This window comes from Mesocricetus auratus, unplaced genomic scaffold (genome assembly GCF_017639785.1).
Source record: "Mesocricetus auratus isolate SY011 unplaced genomic scaffold, BCM_Maur_2.0 Super-Scaffold_100004, whole genome shotgun sequence".
In the NCBI taxonomy this organism is placed as follows: Eukaryota; Metazoa; Chordata; class Mammalia; order Rodentia; family Cricetidae; genus Mesocricetus; species Mesocricetus auratus.
Window position 1 is genome coordinate 11,355,226 of NW_024429189.1, and position 25,045 is coordinate 11,380,270.

Here is a 25,045-nt window from a genome sequence, read left to right on the forward strand (position 1 = left end):
CAGAATTTTCTGCTTCAAGCCAGATAGGGTAAGATCTGAGAAGAATAGGCTTCTATCTATGTTTGCTGGATTTGAAATCTTTTAGTTTCTAAAAATCTTAATGCCAACTATGGGTAGCAAGGGGATCTCAAAGCCACATTTAGATACTTTTATTTTACAAAACAAAACAAAATAACAAAAAATGCCTACCCCTGAGCCAGTGCCCATTACATGGCAGATTCTAATGTAATGATTTAAATTAAAGATAAGCCAGACCATAACCAACCAAGGCAACCTGAACTGCTACCACAGCAACCCCAAACCTTGCCTTAGTCTCTTTCTTGTGTAACAGTAGGACTGTGCCCTTTGAGTTCAACATTGTCATTTGGAAGTATGACATTCCTGTCACAAAGGGAGATGTTTCAAAAACAAACTTTTGTCCTGGCTTTTTTTCCTGTCTGATTATTGAAAAGATAGATTCCAAGGAATTGATATATCATCCTGGAAGAAGGAAAAGTATGACTCTAATGCTTGATAAGATTGGGAGCTTCTCTCTGAAGAAACAGACTTGATACATGGTTATAACTTAACAGGTTACCTTGCTGGAGAGACTGGAGCCAGGACAACAACAGGCCAGTAGTGGGTAGGACCACATCTGGACTAGGACTGCTTGTTGTGCATTCTTTCAGAGTGCCATTTAAACCTAAACCTCAGGTCAGTATCACAGACTGTGGAGGTCACTAGACCATTTTTCTTCCCATAGTGGCCATATAGGCATTATCTCCAGTTTCTGCTTTTCATGATTACGTGGTATTTTACTAATTAAAATTTTATGCAGTATATTTTGATTTTTCCCTGTACCAGCTACTCTCAGATTATCCCCACAACTCTACATACTCACTGGTCATTTTAATTGGCCTACTGAACATAGATAACTGGATCTAGCTAGTTATGACTGCCAAGACCTGCTATGACATTTACAACTCCAGTGTAATAAGCCCACAAATAAGGTCATTGGGAAGAGTTCACACAGTGAATCTATTATCTATGAGGAAACGTATGCCACAGGGGAAAAATTTAGGAAACTGATTATTAAATTGCTATAATCTTAAATAAACATTTTTAAAATATCTTAAATATCACAAATAAAACAAAAAAGCCAAAGCTTGCAACACAGACATCACTGATATATTTAAAGCAGATGAAGCTTTCACAAGTTAATAAGCACAATTTTTAAGTCCAATAGGAAAACCACAACACAGAAAAAAGAAGAACAAAGAGTAAACATGGAGAGCCAGGCCTCATTTCATATTTGGGAACTTGCTTCCTTATCAAATTTAGGCCCTCTCAACCCAAATCAATTTTTTGAACAATGTTTTACAATTGTGGGTATTTTGGTTTATTGCAATGAAGAAACACAATGGCCAATACAATTCTTATAAAGGATAATATTTAATTGGGAGCTTACACAGTTTTAGAAGCTTAGTCCATTACGGTCATAATGGGCAGTATGGTGACAGACATGCCATCAGAGCAGTTGCTGAGAGCTAAATCCTGATCTGCAGTTCAAGAGATTAAGTACTCTGGGCCTGCTGGCCTGATGTAAGCTTCTGAAGTCAAGTTCAACTTCTAGCAAAATTGCTCCTCCAGCAAGACCACAGCAACTCCAACAAGCCCATACCTCCTATTCCTGCTAATGCTTTTTATGTAGTACCATGTCCTGATGGTCATTGAAATAGATGAACCTATGCAGCGATTCTTACTCAAATAACCACAGTGGGAATGTTCAGCATGTTTAGTTGCCAGATGCACACACATTGCCAGATGTGGCCTTGTGGAGCAATGTGCTCTCTCTCTTTTTTTCTGATAGGTTCATACACTGCGCACATTCCCTCCTCAGAGATACTAGAAATACATGTATGCATGTGTGTATGTACATATGTGATAAATATTCTTGGTTGCCAACTTGACTACATGTGCAATTAACAAAAACCAAAGTGGCTGGGGACATTACTGACAGGCTTATTTTTTCTTATATAAATCATGTAAAGTGAGAAGACGAAATTTTAATTTGAATCTTTTGAGGCTGAAGACTCACCTTTTATCTGGTCCATACATTCTAGAGACAGCATATGCAAAAGACATGGAAGAAGGAAGCCCTCTTTCTGCCTGCTTGCTCTCTCTCTCTCTCTCTCTGGATGTCAAGTCCATTCCATACTTCTTTGGGATTTCAGCATATGCTGAAGACCAGCTGAAACATACAGCCTTGTGGAGTGACCTCATATTGGATTCTTGGACCATTGTTTAACTAGTAGAACCACAGCCTATAAATACACTAATAAATACACTGATATATAGTATCAGTCCTGTTCCTCTAAAGAAGCCTGAACACTATATGTCTAAAATTGTTGCTACTTTGCATTCTTATGTTTCTATGGGTCATGTCCCTGCTAACAGTCACCCTTACCTAGAGTGCTGTTTTCTGAGGACAAACTTCCTGTTGATGTTTATATAGGAAAGGTGCTTCTTTAAAATACCAGCCTTGCACGTGGTGGAAAATGAACAGAATCTGGAGTACATTGTTTCTCCATAGATTTCTGCACTGCCTTTCCACTTCATCAGCTGAAACTCATATGCCTGAAACACCATCATCTCTGCTTCAGCCTTATTTCTATTGTCGGAACAGAAGTCCCCCAATACATGTCTCTATTGACTGGGAATTCAGCATTAAGAAGCAACAGTTTGCACTAAAATATATATTTCAACAGTAGAAGAAAAAATAAACAACCCAAACCAAACAATAACAAAAAACCAACCAAACAATAACAAAAATAATATATGTTGTTTACATGGGAAAAATAATATTGGCAAAACTTTCATAATGAAAATCTTTTATTTTCATACAATTAATGGGTTTTTGGTTGCTTAAATAAATGGTCAAGACATTTTTAGTAATATTCTGCTGAGAATAATGAAAATCAGCTGCATTTAAGTGAAAACTTGTTGATATCAAAACAATCCAAGTCAAATAATACCACCCTGAATAATTTACTTCTCAGATTTATAAAAATACTTTTAAAATATTCCAGTACTAAGAAAAGTGCAATTAAATCTAGACTAAAGCAAAAGTATATAATGGTACAACAGTCTGTAAAAGTCTGCTGACAGTATGTAGAAACAGCTTTGCATTGTTCAAGTCCTCGCCTCTTAATTCTTGATTGACCTGTACTAGTACTCTGGCAATGAGCCCCAAGAAGAGTCTAATTCTTGTCTTAGCCTTAAAGGGAGCAAGCAGGTAGAACTGAATAAGTTCCCAATTCTTCATTAGATATAAACATACCCTTCTTTTCACAAGTGAGAGGGAGAAATTGCTGATGAGGAAATGTCTCTATCAGTGCAAACACTTCACCCAAGATATTCATTGTTTTCAAAACAACTAAATCTCCCAGAACAAACAAAGAAAACACACAGAGGTGTTTCTCAAACAGAGAGAGACTTAGAAGGTTTATTGAACAACAATGAACAAAGTAAATGTTATTTGTCTTAAAACAAAACTTTGAGTGACATGTTTTGCTAACACATTGCTAAGTACTGGTCCTTTTGAGCAACAGCACATCAGTTTGGTTCTTTTAAGGAAGAGTTTCAGTCCCTCTTCTCAGTGTTTGAGTAAAGTCGCATAATCCCTATCCTGACTAGTTTCATGTCAACTTGACAAAAGCTATAGTTATCTGAAAGGAGGGAACCTCCATAAGATGCAACTGTAAGCACTATTTTTAATATCCAGATCCTGGAAGCAACCTAGATGTTCCACAACCAAAGAATGCATAAAGAAAATGTGGTACATATACATTATGGAGTACTACTCAGCGGTAAAATAACAATGACATCTTGAAATTCGCAGGCAAATGGATAGAATTATAAATACAACTCTGAGGTAACCGAGACACAGAAAAATAAACATGGTAAATACTCACTCATAAGTGGATATTAGACATAGGATAACTAGCCTACAACCCACAACCCCAGAGAAGCTAGGAAACAAGAATAACCATAAGAGACACCTCACTGAGAAGGGGAAATGGACTGGATTTCCTGAGTAAATTGGGAGCTTGGAGAGAGGGAGAGAGGTAGGAGAGACACATAGGGAGAAGGGGAAGAACGTGAGGGATCAAGAAGTTTGAGTTGGGGGTAGCACAGATAAGGAGAGCAAGGAAAGAGATACCTTAATAGAGAAAATCATTATGGGTTTAATGAGAAACCTGGCACTAGGGAAATTCACAGAAATCCATAAGGGTGACCCCAACTAAGAATCTAAGCAATATTTGAAAGGCTAAGTGAAATACCCTTCCCCTATAATGAGATTGATGACTAACTTAAATGTCATCAAACAAGCTTGGAGTTGTTGGCACATGCCTTTAAACCCATCACTCAGGAGGCAGAGGCAGGCAGATCTCTGTGAGTTTGAGGCCAGCCTGATCTACAGAGTGAGTGTCAGTATAGACTACAAAGCTACACAGAGAAAACCTGTCTTGAAAAAGCAAAAAATGCCATCAAAAAAAACCTTCATCCAGTAGCTGATGGAAGCAGAAGCAGAGATTCACAGCTAAGCACTGGACTGAACTCCTGGAGTCCAGTTGTAGAGAGAGAGGAATGATGAGCAAAGGGGTCAAGATCATGTTGGGGAAACCCACAGAAACAGCCGCCCTGAGCAAGTGGGATCTCACTGTCTTCAGACTGACAGCTGGGGAACCTACATAAGACCAAACTAATCTCCCTGGATGTGGGTGTCAGGTGGGGGACTTGGGCAGTCTATGGGACTTCTGACAGCGGAACCAGTATTTATCTCTAGTATACCTGTACAAAGTAAGACTGACAATGCTCCATCATATGTCTTTGCAAAATTAAATATCTTTTTTTGCTTATTACAATATAAAGAGTATTACAGGTATATCACACAATCCTACAGGGCAAGCTGTTACAGAAACATGAAAGAAAAACTCTAAAGGATATGGTAAATATTGGTCATTTTGAACAGGTTAAAATTACATAAATCTTCCTGAATATTTGTTTCTGCTGTCCTCTACAGACAAATAATGCAAATTTTGTAGTCCCAGTTCAATTAAAATTAAAGCTGGCTTTGGAGTTGGTGTGTGACCCTCTCCTTCTCTAAAACCTATGCATTCTTGGTAAAGTACAATCCAAAATCTCTGTCTCATTTCCGAAGATCAATTGTATTGCCACTAATTTCATAATCCTTTCATTTTATTTTGATTCTTTGAAGCTTTTCCAGATAAATATTAGCTCAACATTTATAATATATTACATATTTCAAACTTTTTGTCATGTTAAAAATGATTATATGGTATACTAACTTATTCTAGAAAAAGGCTTCATCTAACTTTCTGTACATGATTTCAGGTCTGTGTCTCTATCAGATAACTAGGAATTAAGTTTTCGTTCTCTGAATATACATAGCAAATATTGAACCTTTTCCCTCATGAGATCTGCTGCTTATGACATTTAAAATGTTTAAGTTTTCTGCAATGAATCATGACCATGCCTAACAGCAATCATTGAAGTCTCCCAAAATAGGATGGGCACTACTGTGATTCCACCATGACAATGATAATACCACTAAGCTATAAGACCACCTAAATATTGACTTCGGACTACAAACTGCTCAGGACTTTTTGAGGTGTCTAAATGAGATGTTTCAGTCTAAAAGACTGCTCAAGTCAGGACTTGAGACAATCCCTGGACAACAAATGATATAACTACCTCACCCAGGGCTTGTCAATTAACCCAAATTTTTCTTTTCAGAATCATCTAAAGTCCCAGACAGCAACATGTAAATTTAAGAAAACATTGCTCACATTCCCAAGAGGTGGGGTGGGTGGAATTTGGTTGTTCAATAGGTTATTGATATTTATCATAGTTTAGAGTGGTTGGTTACAAGTTGTTAATGGTAATGGTTTAAAAAAAAAGCTGAACAAAGGAGATTAGATGTTTAATTCTTTTTTTAAAAAAGTGGAGATATAGATAAAGGGAGTGATAAGAGTAGATTATTGTATCTATTTTGAAAATAAAAAGCTAGGATATAGAAATAGGATAAAAAGGTAAATTATTGAATCAACTTTTAAACCTAAATCACAAGTATTATTTTTAAATATTTTACATTGATATGGATTTTTGCATACCAATTAAAATTTAAGATTAATTCTCTTAGAAAATATTTTATATAAATTTCTAGTTTTGTTCAAAGTATTGTATCTATACGGCTAATAACAATATGATCCAAATTTCTAGTCCTTGAAAGTTATTATTGCTAACTAATCAGGATATAAATAAATGTAAGTAGTTAGTCATTACAATCAAATTTGTAGTCATACTAGGTATGTATTCAAGGTCAATCAGACATATTTTAGATGGACAGGTCATCTCCAGACACTTCAGAGATCTACAGGATGTGGCGTTTAAGATATTTTAATATCATAGTATCTTTTCTTTTTTATAATGTTGAAACATGTCTGCTCCTGGCAGCACCAATCTATTTCAGAGAAAATGATGGGCATCAAAGAAACACCACAATGAGTTTACTTTCTCTGTGAACAAATTTAGTCACTGGGCAAGAAAGTTCTCTTGTCTTGCCTGCTGTTGGTATGTTCTCCAAATTGGACATGAAAGACCCAAGTTAGGATAGAAAGTGAATTATGTACAATATTTTGGACTCACTAAGATACGATAGCTATAGAATATTATCTCTGAATTTGTCAATAGCTAATGAACTAGACATTGGTGATGTATTTATTGTCTGTATATATTGTATGTAGATATCTGCTTATTGTATATAGTTTTTCTTATGTTAGTGGTAGCTTTCTTTATATTTTAGACAAAAAAGTAGAAATGTGGCAATATCTTGTTTGTACTCTAAGAAATAAAGCTTATCTGAAGATTGGAGGGCAGGGCTAACTGCTAGTTAATCATAGAAGTCTGGAGATTTGTACAGACAGATGAGAAATGATATGGCTGGGAAGAGAGGAATGTAAGGGAGTAGCAAACACGAGCTTGGTCCCTTTTCACTTAGCAGATTACATAGAGATAAGAGTTATAATGGCTGGCTCCTCTGCCTCTCTGATCTTTCGACTTTCACCCCCTAATATCTGACTCTGGGTTTTTATTATTAAGTACAAATAAAACTAATGCTACTGTACCCCATCTCTGATTTCAATTTAAAGTACTAATGGAACAAAGAAGCTTCCTTATATAGCAGATGGGAAACAAATACAGAGACTCAAGTCAGACATTTTGCACTTAGGAACACTGGAGCAGTCTGACCTAAAGAGAAGGTCTCCATCGAATCCCTGCCCCCAGGGTTTATGGAAGCCTATAGACAAGGAGTCTGATAGAGTGTAAATCCAGGGAGGATGGGCCGGACATTGGTGGCTCATGCCTTTAATCCCAGCACTTGGGAGGCAGAGGCAGGTGGATCTCTGTGAGTTCGAGACCAGCCTGGTCTACAAGAGCTAGTTCCAGGACATCCTCCAAAGCCGCAGAAAAACCCTGTCTCAAAAAACCACACACACACACACAAAAGACAGGGAGGATGAAAGACACCAAGAAAACAAGGTCCTAGAAACCAACATGATCAGAACTCATATGAACTCACAAAGATTGAAGCATGCAAAGGGTCTGTACACATCTGCAACAGGTCCTTTGTGTTTGCATAATACTTTCAGTTAAGTGAATTTATGGAATTGAAGAGTGTTCAAACAAGTGGTTATCTGCTTCTTATAACTTCCATTGGGTTCTTTTCCTTCTGTTTGCTTGTTTGTTTGCTCTTATTCCTATGTGTTAGTTTTATTATTATTCCTTAGAAAAATTTTTGCTAATGAGAGACTGAAAGGGGGTAAATCGAGATGGAAGGGGGGGGGTGTCAGTAACTGAGAGGATCTGAAGGAGTGGAAAATATAATCAGGAATCATTGTATCATAAAAAAATTGATTTTCAATAAAAGGAAAACTAAAAGACTATGATGGTCTCACAGCGATTTTCCTTCTTCACCTAAATTGTGGTAGAGCAATATTATAATGTACACACACACACACACATACATACATACATATATATATATATATATAGTTTCAGTTCAGTGGAATATACATGCACTTTTTAAAAAAATTTACAGCATTCCCTGAAATGCTAAAGAGTATTTATTTAACAGATAAACCTGTCTATGGAGCTATAATAGAACATCAAAGAAAAATTAAAAAGGAAAATAGCATGAAAATCATTATCAGAGGAAACCTCAGAAATGGATTTGTCCATACACTAGCATTTCAAGAAAACAGCTTACTGATGCCAAGAAATTTTCTATTTCTATCTGAGGGGCATCCCATAGCTATGCTTCATTCCAGCCAAACGGTACCCTTGAAGGTAGTTACCGGTGTAATACATTTGTAGTAAAGTACTTTTCTTCTTACCGTTACCTTACAAACATAATGGATTGTAAAGTCAATGAAGCAAAAACACAATGAAGATTCCCTCTCCTCAAAAAACTCATACTTTAAATCAAAATTGTGCTTTATTTTTAGTAGAAATCAATGTTCCTGTTACTTCCTTTCCATATTTTATTAAGGTTTCCAAGATTTACATTTATGTGAAGAGATATATTAGCCTTACTAGTGATTTGACTACTTTCTTCTATGATGCCAAACTCTTTTTACACTACAGGCTGAAGATATGTTAACAATCTGTAGAGTGAAGCAGCATGAAATAACCCTAGTTCCTCAAGTTGACCAGATGCTACTTCTGTCAACCCTATAAATTCTTATTAATGGCCAACATATTAAGACTCAAGTTTGGCAATGTGGTGAATGGAGTGACTCACTTCTTGGCATTAGATGTACTCTTGCCTTTAATACTTAAATCATGCTCACAAAACAGACTATGACTTTGGGGCCATTTAGTCATCTGTTAACATTTTTCCATGCAGAGATTTTTCTATACATCAAACTTTTGTAATTGTTTAGTGAAATTGATACATTAAGAATGACATTAGATAAAACTAGATTCATAGATTTTATTTTTCAATGGAAATCTTGGTGTACTTGCTGATACCTGTTACTCTAGTACTCAGCTGGCTTTTACAGGAAACCCATGAGTCTGAGGATAACCTAGGCTACATAGTGAGGTCATGTTTGGAAAAGACAGTCTAAAAAACCAAATAAATAAATATACAAATTCATCTAGTAAGATGTACCTTTCAATTATTATTTATTCTTTGTTGTTTAATCACCGTATGACAACCCAAGTTAGTGGCAACATCACACTACTTCAGTTCTTTAATTATTGGCCTGGTTTCTCTGAACATCTTATAAGGCTTTATTTTCTGAAAATAAACACCTTTATACCTTTTTTCAATTCCTGCTTCATATGGGCAGGGTCTTTCTCTGAAGAACTCCTTAGCTATGTTTTCAGATATGTCACTGATATTTGCTCCTGGTAGACCATGACTCTGAATGACAAGCCAAAAACCTTCCATGGAATCTATCTGTTTATGTCCAAATGTCTAAGACCCAGTTAATGGTAAAAAAATAAAAAGGGCTTGTAACTTTTTCTTTCATTAATAAAGAAATAGGTGATAGTAGTACTATCATTATTATATTTAATTCATGTTTCTTTTCCTTTAAAAATTTTCCAGCAGGTTGTCTTTTTAATAGAGATCATCTTTGATTTCTCTATGCATACCATGTGACAAAGATTGTAAATGTGGAACAGGGAGGAGACAATTCAGTGGATGAAACGTGGTGGTCTCCTCTAATTTCAGCACTTAAGAAGAAAAGACCAGGATGCTAGAATGAAACTAGCTAATTAGACCAGCTGAAATTGACAAGTTAGGTTTGGCCAGAGAATCTGACTCAAGAAATGAGAAGAGAGTGGTTGAGGCCTTACAAACATACTTGCATGCATTCTCACACACACATGCAAACACATATGCATACATACATATGCATATGAGAAATGAAAAATGTAAAAGTGCACAAACATGAGGTATATCTACTGTAAAACTTAATCTTCATAGCAATAATACCCTGGTCTACACTGAGATATTTCAAATTTCACAACAATATTTTATGCTTGTCCTCTGACACCTAAAGCATTTAAATTTCTTTTAACTTTTAATTATTTTTAACATAATTAATGACATGAGTAAATTGCTATATAAATTTCATTGAAATTAGAAATATCAGGTCACCCTTAAAGTTTTACAGGTCTATTATATCCCAGGTAGTACATGAGGAGATGGGCATACAAAATGTGGCAATAACAACAAAACACCATTTCATAAGATAAATTTTGGTTGTATAGAAACAGACATTATAACCAAAAAATATCTTATAGACTGAGAGTACTCTAGATAAAAACAAAATCCCAAATGGGCTGAGATGCAGTAAGAGGACAATTCCATCAAATTGGGTACTCAGGAAACACTTCAGTAAGAAGCACATGAAAGCAACTTGCCCTGTTATCATGGAGGTTGAGGTACATTGTAAAGATAACAGCAAAGAAAAGGCACACAGATAAGGTATGAACTTTATCTGCTGAGTTAGGCAAGATCCATGTTATGATTTGAGATAGATAAATGATAAATATTTTACATAACATGTCTGGCTATTGCAAAGACTTTGGTATTTACTAAGAGGTATGTAAAGCTATTTTCAAATTCAGGACAGAGCCAAAACACATGTAGAGGCACTAGGAAACAGAAAATGGACAAAAGTGAAGAATCAAGGGATCTCCAGAAGAGACTACACATGCCACAGACATGATCCTAAAAGTCTGCATTTTCAAGACCAAAGCCTCCATTTTGGTGGCTATAAAAATAGTAATGAATTTAACTAAGACAGTGAAGTGAAAATTGTCCAAACTATTTATGAAAACTGTAAATAGGTGAAGAAATAAGCTGGAGAGGGGTAAACACCATCCCTTATCAATAAAATTTAAAGATACCCTGTATTCATGGGTTAGTAGAAATACTACTGTTCAAATGTCCCTGCTACATGAAATTAGTTACAGATTCAAAGTAACTCCTCTAGCAATACCAATCACAGTCTCTCTCATCCCATGTCTCTTCCTCCTCCTTTCCCCATCTCTCCTCTCCTTTCGTTACCCTTTCCTGCTATTCCTCTCTACTCTTTCCTTTCTTCATTCTTTCTTGATTCCTTTTGTTGTTGTTGATTATGTTATTGTGTAAGACACAAAATTGTGTTTTAGTCCAGACTTGCACAAAACTTACACTCTTCTTGGCCTACAGGTTCTGGGATGTTCAAGCATGTACAGTCACACCCCAAAACAGTGCATGTTTCTCAGAAATGTTATAACACTTCCTAAGTTCTCTAGATGCTAAATAGTCAAAAGAATTTGGAGTAAAAGAACAAATCTGAAGTCATTACAATACTTGACTTTGACTCATGCTGTACATTTGGGATTCCTAGCATGGCAAGAAGTACATGCCCAGACAGATCACTACAAAGTAAACTTATGCATTGTAGAAAACAGGTTTTGTGAATTTTGATTGGGTTTTTGCTTGTTTTTTTGTTTGTTTGTTTGAAAAGCAACAGAAATATACTCCCAAGAATGGAAATTCTCTCAATCTGTGCTGAGATAATTAGACATTTATCGACAAAGGAAAGAAACTTTATTCCTATTTCTTCTCACATTGAAAGTTCAAGTCAAAGGTGTAGTATCTGAAACTATTGGGAAAAAAACAAAATTAAAAGGAAACAGGGAAGATTCTTCAGAACATGAGTTTGAGTGACTAGCTTTAAAAGGATATGAACTCCAAAGAAAAGCAACAATGGCAGAAATCCGATGAGGTCACTCCCACATGCACACAACATAAAAAAATTAAATCTGATAAAATAAAGTAACACTACTATGCAGCAAAGGAACTAGTCATAGTATACATGCACCTCACTGAATGGGAAAACATAGTTTTCAAGCATTCGTTCAGTAGCACCTAATCAATATAACATATAAGAAACTCAAACATGGCTTGGCCCTCCCTCCACCCTCTACCCTCTCCTTGAGGTAAGTGTGGGATCTGCTCAGACCTTGACTCCTACCATCACCCACTACTTGGATCTTCCTGGGTCGGCTTCTCCCATAGAGTGGACCTGCCCTGGCAGGAAGGACCACCCTGAGTCTGGCCACACCTCGATGTTTGCCCTGCTCCCCACTCCGACCTCAGCTTGAGGTGAGTGTTGGCTCTAATTGGACCCCAACTCCCACCATCACCCCCTTCTTAGATCTTTTTGTTTCTGCTCATTGAGTAGAGTGGACATGTTCTGGCAAGAAGGACCTCTTCCACACTCTGCCCTCCACTCTCTGCCCTCCACTTGAGTCTTGCCCCCCCTATGCCCTCAGCATGAGTGGGAGAATAGCAGGAGAGGCCAGACCATCCAAAGTTGCAGACACTGAAGTCTTGACCCACATACACCACTAGAGGAGAGGGAGAGACCAAACCTGTACTCACTCAAAGAACAGATGGGAAGACAACAGTATAAGAACACACTGAACAACTGAAAGACCAATATGACATCACCAGAATCTAGGAACTCCACATCAGCAAGACCTGAAAAGTTCAATACAGATGAAACAGAAGACAAGGATCTTAAAAACTATTTTATGAAGATGATAGAGACCCTTAAAGAGGAAACAAGAAGATCCCTTAAAGAAATAGAAGACAAGAATCAAAAACACATGAAACAGAGGAAAAGACAAATCAAAAGTTTCACGAAATAAACAAATATCTAAAAGAATCTAAAGAAAGCCACTACAAAAACAAACAAACAAGTGAGGGAAACAATTCAAACACATCAAGACTTGACTTAAAAGCGGAAACAGAAAAAATAAAGAAAACTCAGAATGAGGGGATGCTGGAAATAGAGAAGCTGGGTAAACAATCAGGAACTACTGATATAAGTATAACCAATAGAATACAAGAGATTGAAGAGAAAATCTCAAGTGTTGAAGACTCACTAGTGTTTATACAGTCATTGACAAAACAAAATATCCAATCCAACAAACATCTAACAAAAATACTTAAGGAAATCTGGGACACTATGAAAAAAAGAAGCCTAAGAATAATGTGTATAGAAGAAGGTGAAGAAATACAGTTCAAAGGTAAAGAAAACATCTTCAACAAAGTTGTAGAAGAAAACTTCCCCAGCCTAAAGAAGGATATGCCTATGAAAGTACAAGAAGCTTACCGAACACCAAATAGACTGGACTACAAAAGGAAATCCCCTCGCCACATAATAAGCAAAACATCAAATTTACAGAAATATATATATATATATATATATACATGTATATATAAAGAACAGCAAAAGAAAAGGTCCAAGAAACATAGAAAGGCAGACTTAACCAAATTACACATCTAGGAATACCTGATTTTTGACAAAGAAGCTAAAGTTATACAATGGAAAAGAGAAAGCATCGTCAACAAATGGTGCTGGCGTAACTGGATGCAGACATGTAGAAGACTGCAGATAGATCCATATCTATCACCATGCACAAAGCTTAAGTCCAAATGGATCAAAGACTTCAACATAAATCCACTCACACTGCACCTCTTAGAAGAGAAAGTGGGAGGTAACCTTGAAGCAATTGGTACAGGAGACCTCTTCCTGAATATAGCACTAGTAGCACATTGAGATCAACAATTATTAAAAATGGGACCTCCTGAAACTGAGAAGCTTCTGTAAGGCAAAGGATAGTCACCAAGACAAAAAGGCAGCCCACAGAATGGGAAAAGATCTTTACCAACCCCACATCTGACAGAGAGCTGATTTCCAAAATATAAAATGAACTCAAGAAGCTAGCTACCAAAACACCAAACAATCCTATTAAAAGGTGGGGTGTAGAACTAAATAGAGAATTCTCAATAGAGGAATCTAAAATGGCTGAAAGACACATAAGAAAATGCTCAGCATCCTTAGCCATCAGGGAAATGCAACTCAAAACAATTCTGAGATAATCTTATACCAACCAGATTGGCTAAAATCAAAAACACCAATGACAATCTATGCTGGAGAGGATGTGAAGAAAGAGAAACACTCTTCCACTGCTGGTGGGAGTGGAAACTTGTATGACCACTTTGGAAATCAGTATGGCAGTTTCTCAGGAAAATGGGCATCAGTCTACCTCACGATCTGGTAATTCCTCTCTTGGGCATATAGCCAAGGAATTCACATTCATACAACAAGGACATATGTTCAACTATGTTCATAGCAGCATTGTTTGTAATAGCCAGAACCTGGAAGAAACCAATGGATGGAGAAAATGTAGTACATTTACACAATGGAGTATTACTCAGCAGAAAAAAAAGCAATGAAATCTTGAAATTCACAGGCAAATGGATGGAACTGGAAGAAAACATCCTGAGTGAGGTAATCCAATCACAGAAAGACAAGCATGGTATGTACTCACTCATATATGGATATTAGACATAGAGCAAAGGACTACCAGCCTACAATACACACCACCACAGAAACTAGGAAACAAGGAGGACCCTAAGAGAAGAATGAATGATTCCCCGAAAAAGAGGAGGGAGACAAAAAACCCTGAGCAAATTGGGAGCGCAGGGGGAGAGAGGAGGGAGGTGAGAAGGGGAGAGGCAGAAAAGGTGAAAGGGGAGGAGAAGAGGAGGACTGAGACAGGGGAGGAATAGAGGAGAGTAGCAAAGGATATGCCTTGATAGAGGGAGCCAGTATATGTTTAGAGAGAGATCTGGCACAGGGGAAATGTTAGGGAATCCACAGGGATGAGCCCAACTAATAATCTAGGCAGTAGTGGAGAGGTTGCCTTTGATGCCCTTCCCCTATAATGAGGTTGATGACTACCTTGGTTGCCCCTTCTAGAGCACTCATCCAGTAGCTGATTTAACCAGAAACAGGCACCTACAGCTAAATACCAAGCCTTACTCCTGGAATCCAGTTGGGAAGAGGGAGGAGAGATGAGCAAAGGAGCCAAGATAGTACTGGAGAAACCAGCATATACAGTTGACCTGACCTAGTAAGAGCACTCAGACCCTAGTCATAAACCTGGGGAAACAGCATTGGATTGAATGAAGCCCTCTGAATGTGGGTGCCGGCTAGGAGACCAGAGCAGTCTATGGAACCTCTAACAGTGGAGCCAGTGTTTATCCCTGGAGCACAAACAGACTTTGGGAGCCCATTCCCTATGAAGGGATACTATTGCAGCCCAGATATGGGAAGGAGGCCTTCCCCCAAATGATGTGACAGACTTAGATGGTCCCCCATAGAGGGTCTCAATATACCTGGGGAGTGATGGGGTGGGTTGGTGGGTCAGTGGGGAGCATGGGATGATGGGAGGAGGAGAAAATGGGGGGATTGATATGTAAATAAGAGTGCTTCTAAAATTGAAAAAAAGAAACTCACACTTGACTGCAGAAATAAGTTAAACCATCTTAAATTTAAAAAAACTGGCAAAAGAACTGAGCAATAATTACTCAAAAGATGCAATCATATAATGATAAAGTGAAAAAATATTCAACCTTGGAAGCAACAAGGCAACAGGCTTTGGATTGTGTCAAGCAATCAGCTTACCTAATCAGAACATCCAGTAAAGAAACAGAGATGAATAATAACAAATACTTGTGGAGAGTGGTTTTTCTCCTTTGGTAGACATGTACTCTCAGAAGGAAAAAGTAATAAAACCCTCATAAAAAGTACACTTGCTTCTATTTTTAAAGTCTAGAAACAAAGCACCCATGCAATCTAATATCCTACTGAAGAGAGAATATCCAAAGGAAAGGAAAGAAATTAATATTAGTATGCTTAAGAGATTCAGCTTTCACAATTATTGCCTTACTTTTTAGAATAACTGTGTGACAGAATCAACTTGAGTGTCCATGACAAAAGAAAATGAAATGAAAATTGTATGTGTGTGTTAAGAAATATTAGTCCTCCCCAAACAAAATTGCAATTCTGTCATTTGTAGCAGTATGGATTTACCTGAAGGACAAAAGCCACATTAAGAATAATAAATGCCACAGCTAATTTACTTGTAGATTCTAAAATGATTACATTCAATAAGTATAGTCCTGAGTAGTCATCAAAGTCTGAGAATGATAGGTTAAAAGGAAGACAGGAAGAGAATGTTTGAAATACATAGAAGACCAATTGGGTAGAATAAATCATTTCTAATGTTCCATAGCACAGCAGAGTAACCATAGCTGAAAACAGATTTGAATTAGTATTTAAAAATACGTATTTGAAAAGAATGTGAATATTTCCAAAACAGAGAAATGGCAAAAAAATAGTTTGCCACTATTAAGTGACAAAACCCTTGTGCTAAGATCATGTCATATCATTGAATTTTATGCCTTATAACAGTCAGTTATTGTATTTAAACAAAATAGAGAATTTTGAAATATTTCTATTAAATGAATGCACGAATTAGCTAATATATGGATTGTCTACAAGGGTGGTGATTTCTGTTAATTCAGAAAAATAAAAAATAATGATTTGATACTTCAAACATAGAGCATAGCTTTCATTAAATTTTATTTTTAATTTGGAAGTGGCTGACAAATCCTCAACAAAGGAAAACACAAGTGCAGAAGCATAGGCTAATACATTACCAACTTTGTTGCAGGCAATTCTAATTAATAATTATCATTATGAAACTACTACTATTTTTTATAGTTCTGCTTAAGCAAATATAGTTGAATGGTTACCTGACATATAACTTATTTTGTCCGTAAAGACTTACTTCTTAATTAATTCAATTAATAAAATTCAGCAACCTGCTATCCAAGGTTCTCCTACTTTGCAAAGTAGCCACTACATTGGTGAATAGGTCCCTAGGGAATGATAGGTGAAAGTTGTATAAATTCTTAATATTCAGAAGAGATGGCATTGAAAAGAATTGTATCTCACAAAATTTAATTCTGTGTTTTTATAAGTAAACAATGATGTTATGCATTAAGCTTTTTCTCTAGACCACTGTATAGTTTTACATCTTTTATTACATTTTAGAGTTTCATATCAGTCCAACGAAATAGTTTTTACTTCAGAGAAGTACCATAGCAAGTAATTTATAAAAATAATACAGATGATTACTAAGATCATATTAAGTGCATTAAAATATCAAAACTTAAATATTATAAAAATTTATCCTTAAATTCCTTAGCAATATTCAGGATCACATTATTCAAGGTTCACAGAAAACTGAAATTTCATTTACATAAATTTAGGAGGAAAAGTCACTATTGGAAGGTATCAGAAATTTTCACACTGTGTGATAACGATTTTGTGATCAATTTGTGCTACTTGGATGGACACACGGGGATAGAAATTCACAGAAGCTAACTAAGTAACTTTGTGCCTTATAGCCATTGTCTTCCGGGGCCTAAACTTTCAACGTATTTTTCAGATATTACAGATGACCTTGTCAAAAGTGGGAGACAAATATGTGACATGTTCTAAGCCCCTGAGAACACTTTAAACTGCACTAAAAAGAGAGAAGGGGTACTCTAACTTGAAAGGAACGTAGAAGAGCAAACCTGGTGTTACAGATCTGTAACTGAGGCACTAATAAGTCCCAGCTGGCAGATCTTAGTAAGTTACATAATGAGATCCAATCTTGGGGAAAAAAATAAAACAGAAAAATAGTATCCGAGGACTTGCTAACACACCATTATTGTGCTGTCAAGACCTTCATAGACCTTAAATTTTAAAATGTTTTTTATGCATCTCCTTATTATTAACTTGCAAGGTATGCTAGAATTTGTCAATCAAAGCAAAATGAAAGCCTTTTCTCATCATAAAGCAAGAAGATTACAAAATCATACTGACATATAGAAGATGAGAGTAGTCTTCACCAGGAATGAATCAAGTTTGCCTTTCCTTGAATGGATACTTCCATAGTCCAAAGACTGCTGAGTCAATGAGCTTTCACTGCTAATGACAGGCACACTGTTCTGAAGATATCTAAATCAATAAGCCAAAACAAGTAGTGTATGGAGGATCCCTTAGCTTTCCCCACTAATGCTCTCAGCCTGCCCTTCTAGTTCATCTCCATTCCATTGTTAGCCTCTGACCACAGGAATACCTGTTACCAGTAACTCCCAGGTGCTAGACTGAACTGAGACATATATAGGCAATTTTTACCATCCTTCGTGTCCTCCTTGTCTGTCTTTCCTGACATACACTTGTGCATGATTCCACCCACCTATAGGAGCCCTGTTTCTCAGTATACTTCTATTCCCTCTTGGAGCATATCCAGAACCCTCCACCCCCACAGACTATTTTCCACAATGCATTTCCTTCCTGTTTAGCCCACAGAGGAATGGGGTGGGCTGACCAATGAGCTACTGACACAGGTTCTACCAGGGACCCCTCAGTGTCCACACTGTGTTGGTTTGCAAATGGGTGATTTTCATTTCCTGTCCGACATTCTTGTCTTTCCAAAATTACTTTTATTCCTATAGCAGCCTGCTTGTAAGAGTCCCTCCTTCCACCCTACCTTCACTCCCTGGGAACTGCGTCTCTTGTTATGGACACTCTGTCCCTTTAGATCCTTCTCAATGCCCTTAATAGCCTTGCCTCCTTGCTCATCTCAATTCATTTGTATCACCCACCAACCTACAGAAACAATCTTTACAAGAAACTGTTGGAAGAGGTCTCACAGACCTGTAGCACTACCATGCCCATTCGGGCATGGTTATAGGTACATGGGAGAAACCAGGGATAAAAAAAGGGGACAGGAGGAGATCATACTGTCTTGGATTCCGGTCCAGGTTCAGAGAATATAGAGCGCTGGCCCCCGGTTCTAAGCTTCTCATGTACATGATTTCTCCCTCCCTAATACAGTATCTAGACTCACTTCCCTGACATCAGTAGCGTGGCTCATATTTCATCGTCATATGTTGTCAGAAATCATTTCACCCAGCCGACAACACCTGTTTCCTTCCATCGGGTCGCAGCAACTGCTCCTGGGCCTCTGCTGCTGCAGAGTCCCCAAGCATGTTCACCGCTGAGGTAACTGCCTGACAGGCTCCAGCTACATCCTAGGAGTGCCTACCCAAGCTTTGGCTCACTTCTCAGTTTCCCTGAGCCGCCTTTGGCCAGGATCCAGAGTGAGCAATAGCAAAGCAGAAATGAAACACCACACAACAAGCACAAGTCCAGATATCTATACCAGGATTCATCTCAAAACCATGACTCCAGATACGTAGATCCCAACGCAAAAAAACATAAACTTGAGCAGCAAAGACAATGTACCTATTCCAGAAGCTAGCAACTCTATTGCAATTGGACTTAAGAAATGAAATGTATTTGAAGCATAAGACAAGAACTTTAAATATAATTATGACTATGTTCAAACACATCAAAAGCATATAAAAATAACTTAATGTATACTATGAAATCACACACCCGCCAACCAAAACAGCAAAGACACTATTCTAAAACAAGGAAATCAATTAAAGACATGAAAGTAGAAATAGACTCCTAAGACATGGATGAAATAATTTCAGGTATTGAAGACAATGGAGAAGAAATGGATAGGTCAATCAAAGAGTATGTTAAATCCAAAATAATTCAGGCATAAAATATTAAGAAAAAACAAATGCAGAGGAAGGAAGGAGAAAAACTCCAGGACACATTACCCTGACGCTGGAGAGATGGCCTCAGGGTAATGAGAGAGGGAGAGTTGACCCTGTCCCTCACTTGGGCAGCACCATAGAGCTGACCCTGTTAGTAAGGACATGGATCAACAGAACCCCAAGGGCATGACAGCAGAAATAGTGACTTCATATTAGTAATTTATTGACATATCTCAAACCTGTAGAAAAACAAGAAGAAATAATACCCATAAAGATTGTACAGGAAAAAAAATCGGCCTCAGAACTGAAACCAATGAAATAGAAACAAGTAAAAATGAAAATTGCAAAGAATCAATAAAGGAGATGGTTCTTTGAGAAAATCAGAAAGATTGGCAAACAGTCAAATTAGCCAATTAATATTGAGAGAAGATCCAAATTGAAAAAGAAACAGAGAGATGAAAGGGGGCATTATAGCTGATATTGAGGATAATTTCAGATAATCTTAAGAACATATTTAAAAAATATGCCTTTAATCCCAGCACTTGGGAGGCAGAGGCAGGTGGATCTCTGTGAGTTTGAGACCAGCCATGTCTACAAGAGCTAGTACCAGGACAGCCTCCAAAGCCACAGAGAAAGCCTCCCTCAAAAAAACAAAAAAACAACAAAAAACTTTTGTATTCCACTAATTTGGGAAGTCGAAAGAGCTGGATAAATTTCTTGTAATATACAGCTGACCAAAATTAAATCAAGATGATAGAAGTTTTCTAGAAAAAAATCCATGACCACTAATGAATTAGAAGAAGCAATTAAATATTTCCCAACAAAGAAGAAAACAACAAAATTAAACAAAAATAGAAAAAAAGCACCCAATGGATTTTACACTGAATTCTACCAAGGCTTTGAAGAAGAATCAATACCAAATACTACTCAGAAAGTTGTAGCATGTTTCCCCTCCAGTGAAAGATTCTCTCTTCCCTGCCCCACTAGCTCCTTACTAGGTATCTAATCTCTGTGGCCATTTGAACTATAACACATTTAGAAAGCTTCAAAGCTAAACACCCACATATAAAAGAAAACACACAATATTTCTCTTTTTGTGTTTGGGCTATTTCACTCAGGATGTTTTTTTTTAGCTCTACCAATTTGCCTGCAAATTTCATAATTTGTAACAGTTGCATAATATTCCATTGCATAAATGTGCCACATTCATGCATCATCCATTCATCAGTTGGTGGGCAGCAATGAACATGGAGGGAAAAATATACATGTAGTAGAATGTAGAGTCCATTGTATATGTACTAAAGGTAAGAATAGCTGAATCTTGAGGTGGATCATTTCCATGCTTCCCAAGGAACTGATTTCCAAGAGACTATAAAAGCTTGTGGTCATGTATGGAGGAGTGTTCCCCTTTGCTCTCATTTTCATCTTCAAGTGCTATCATTTGCTTGATTGATCTTGGCCATTGTGATCCATGCAGGGTGAAATTACACAATAATTCTAATCTGCATTTTCCTGTTGCATAAACATGTTGAACATTCCTTTGTTTCTTCAGCAATTTTGTTTTATCTTTTAAGAACACTTAGCTTATGTAGTTCTTTATTGCATTTTAATGGCTTTCTTTTTTTTCTTTTTTTAATTTAAATTAGAAACAAGCTTCTTTTACATGTCAATTCCAGTTCCCTCTCCCTCCCCTCCTCCCCTGCCCCCCACCAAACCCCTATCTCATGCCCTCTCTGCTCCCCAGGGAGGGTGAGACCTTCCATGGGGGAATCTTCAAAATCTGTCATATCATTTGGAGCAGGGTCTAGGCCCTCCCCCCCTGTGTCTAGGCTGAGAGAGTATCCCTCTATGTGGAGTGGTCTCCCAAAGTCCTTTCGGTGTACTGGGGATAAATACCGATCCGCTACCAGAGGACCCATAGATTAACCAGACCTCCAAACTGACATCCTGTTCAGGGGGTCTGGAAAAGTCCTGTGCTAGTTTCCCAGCTATCAGTCTGGGGTGCATGAGCAACCCCTTGTTCAGGTTAGCTGTTTCTGTGGGTTTCTCCAGCCTGGTCTTGACCCCAATGCTTTGCTTGAATGATGATGTCTGTTTTTCCATACTGAAAATTTTTAGCTTCTTGAGATCCCATTTGTTAATTGTTGTTTTTGATGACTGTGTTATTACTGTCCTATTCAGAAAATCCTTTCCTGTGCTAATCAGTCCAATACTAGTCTCCACCTTCTATTCTCTCAGATTTAGTGTATCTGACCTGAGGAGAAGGTCCTTTATCCATTTGGAGTCAAGTCATGTGCAAGGTAGTATATGTGTCTATTTTAATTCTTAGGTATGCATCCATTCAGTGTCACTATCACCATTTGGTAAAAATGTGTCCTTTCTCCAATGCACATTTTTTCTTCCTTATAAAATTCAGGTGTCAGTAGATATAAGGTCTTGGTCTTCAGTTTTATTCCATTGATAAATATGTCTATTTTATGCCAAGTATAATTATTAAAGCGTTCTAAATACTAAATATCTCTTATAGCAACTTTAAATCTGGGGTGGTAATACTACTAGTAGTTCTTTTATTATTTAGGACTTCTTTCGCTATTCTGGATTCTCTCTCTCTCTCTCTCTCTCTCTCTCTCTCTCTCTCTCTCTCTCTCATTCAACATGAAGGTAAAGTTTTCCTTTTCAATTTCCAAGATTAATTGTTTTGGAATTTTGATGAGGATTGCATTGACTCTGTAGATTGATTTTGATAGGATTCCCATTTTCACTATGTTTTCCTTGTTTGGACATTATTACTTTTTAAACATCTTATTTTGTATACCAATCCCAGTTCCTTCTCCCTCCCATGCTCTATCTCCTCTCACTTTCTCCCTAACCCCCTCCATGCCTCAGAGAGAGACCTCCCATGAGGAATCAACAAATTCTGTCACATTACTTGAGGCAAGCTTGAGGCCATCTCCCCTGTATCTACACTGACAAAGGTATCCCTCCATAGGAAGTAGACTCCAAAAAGTCAGTTCATGTGCTAAGGACAAACACTTTTCTGTACGATTGATTTTGCTCCTTTTACAATTTTCATGTGTTTTATTTTTCTATTCTGTTATCTTTCTTTTTTTATTTTCTTGAGTGAGATAAAAGAACATAAAGCTTGTTGGTTAAAGAGATGGAGAAGATCTTGGAGGAGTTAGGTGAAGGAAAATCACTATTAGAATAAATGAGTTTTTAATTTAAATAATAAGGGAAAATGTGGAATTCAAATGCTGATTTAATGCATAAGATTAGGAACAAATAAAATACATGTATGCATGTATTTTTAAGATTTTTGAAAACCTCAAAAACCGTTAAATGTTAAACTTGATACTTTCCTCACACTTTGATTCTCTCCTGCCCTTCATTCCTTTCTCCCTTCTCTTCTAGCTCCCATTTTTTTCTTTCTTTCTCTCAGTGCAATTCAATCCAGGACAGGTAATGAGTGCCCACTTTGTATGTATTAACACTCTACTCACACAGCAGGGAATAAGTCTCAAATACGGCATTATTCTGTCCAAAGAATGGTCTTTTGTGTCGTTTTCAACAAGCACATTAGTACTCCATCAGACTGAAGGCTTACCACAACCATTATACTGTACTTTGCCAAATGATTATAAAAAATACTTCTCATGCTTTATAGGTTTAGCAGGGGTTGGGGAAGCCTAAACAGAAAAGCCTGAAAGAAACAGTAAATTCCTTTGCAATACTCTTCAACGTGAACAGCTCCCAACCATACACTCACAAAATACATATTTAGAGCGACCAGAAGGCTGCACTTGAAATTAAAATCTTAGAAAACAATGCATTAAAATACTTACTTTAAACAAAGCAAACTCTTTTTATAATACAGATAATATTTTAGTGAGTAGAAAATTTATTTTAAATTGTTTTTATGTTGGGATTCTACCATTATTTTGGAATATAAATTTTGATGTCCTTATTTTGTAAACATCTAGGTTGCCTTTGCCTTTTTAATTTATGTCTGTGTCTTCTTTTTTTCCAATGGCCTACAACTCTATAATGTTTAGATAACATTCATCTCTAAAACGATCTCTACATTTATTTTCAGATATGGAGTTATTGACAGTTGAACATTTTAAAATTCAAAAAAGACAATTTCAACCTAAAATTTAATTATTTTTAATATTTTATTTAATATTTATACATGCATATAATGTTTTGATAATAAATTCCCATTACTTCCCTTTCAATTACTTCTTTAATTTTCCCACCACTTTTCTCCCCCAAAATTTTTATCTATGTATGTATATATGCATGCATTATCTATCTATCTATCTATCTATCTATCTATCTATCTATCTATCTATCTATCTCCTCTCCCTTTCTCTCTCTGTGTGTGTTTCTCTGTCTCTCTCTGTCTCTCTGTCTCTCTTTCTCTCTCTCACTTCAATTCCAACTGTGTGGGATCATCTTCTGTAGCTTACGTAGCTTATGTCCCCCTCAGCAGCCATAAATTGCCTATAGCTCTCCAGATAGGAGTACATCTTCCTGAGCCTCTCCCTTACCCATGCTGGGATTCTGGCAGGATTTGCCTTGTGTAAGTTTTCTGTATGAAGTCCCAGAAACTTTGAGTTCTTGTGTGAAACTACTTTGTCATGTCTGTCAAATACTGCTTCATAGCAAATAACTACTCACTCTAGCTCTTACATTAGACTCCATCATCTGTGATGACACATAAGGCTTCAGGATTTGAGTCATCCCAATATTTGCCATGTCATATGGAATGATTTATAAACATTAAATGCCTATCCAATGTAAACAAAGTGCTATGACCTATAGTTCTGGTTTATCTGAAAGGCATATAGAGTTTGTACTTCAAAAATATTTTGAAGAGAGAGTGTGTGTGTGTGTGTGTGTGTGTGTGTGTGTGTGTGTGTGTGTGTGTGCCTGCGCACTCATTTGTATTTTGGAACATGAGTGAAGTGCCTATGAAGACCGGAAGAAGGCACTGGATTCTCTGGAACTGGAGTCACAGGTATTTGTGGGGTGTCTCATTTGGGTGCTGGGACTCCTGTCCTTTAAAAAGGCAATACCTGCTCTTAAATGCTGAGCCATCTCTCCAGCTAGTGCTGGAGATGTGATAGTTGTAGGTTCTTGGCTCTGAACCAGATATGTGAACAAGGCAACTTGTTCTTCAAACAGAGCTTTGTTTGCTTTGTTCTACTTCTCCTGATCCTTCAATCTGGATTCATCATTGTGAGTCCCCTGGTAGGACTTCACAATAAATCATGGTAGTCAATAAAAACTGGGCATTAGTTCAGCTGTTGCAAATGTCAAACTCCTGATTGTAATTGAACAATGAGAGAAACAGTATAAGATATTTTACTGGGAACTTTGTAACAGCTTCCATTTGCATGTTTTAAGAGAGTAGCTTTTTGAAATAAA

General features: G+C 37.0%; 1 protein-coding gene across 6 annotated transcripts in view; it reads right to left on the minus strand.

Annotated features, from left to right (window-relative positions):
* Lrp1b (LDL receptor related protein 1B) overlaps positions 1–25,045 on the minus strand; it is a 1,890,041-nt gene that overhangs the window by 882,780 nt on the left and 982,216 nt on the right. The window lies entirely within an intron of this gene.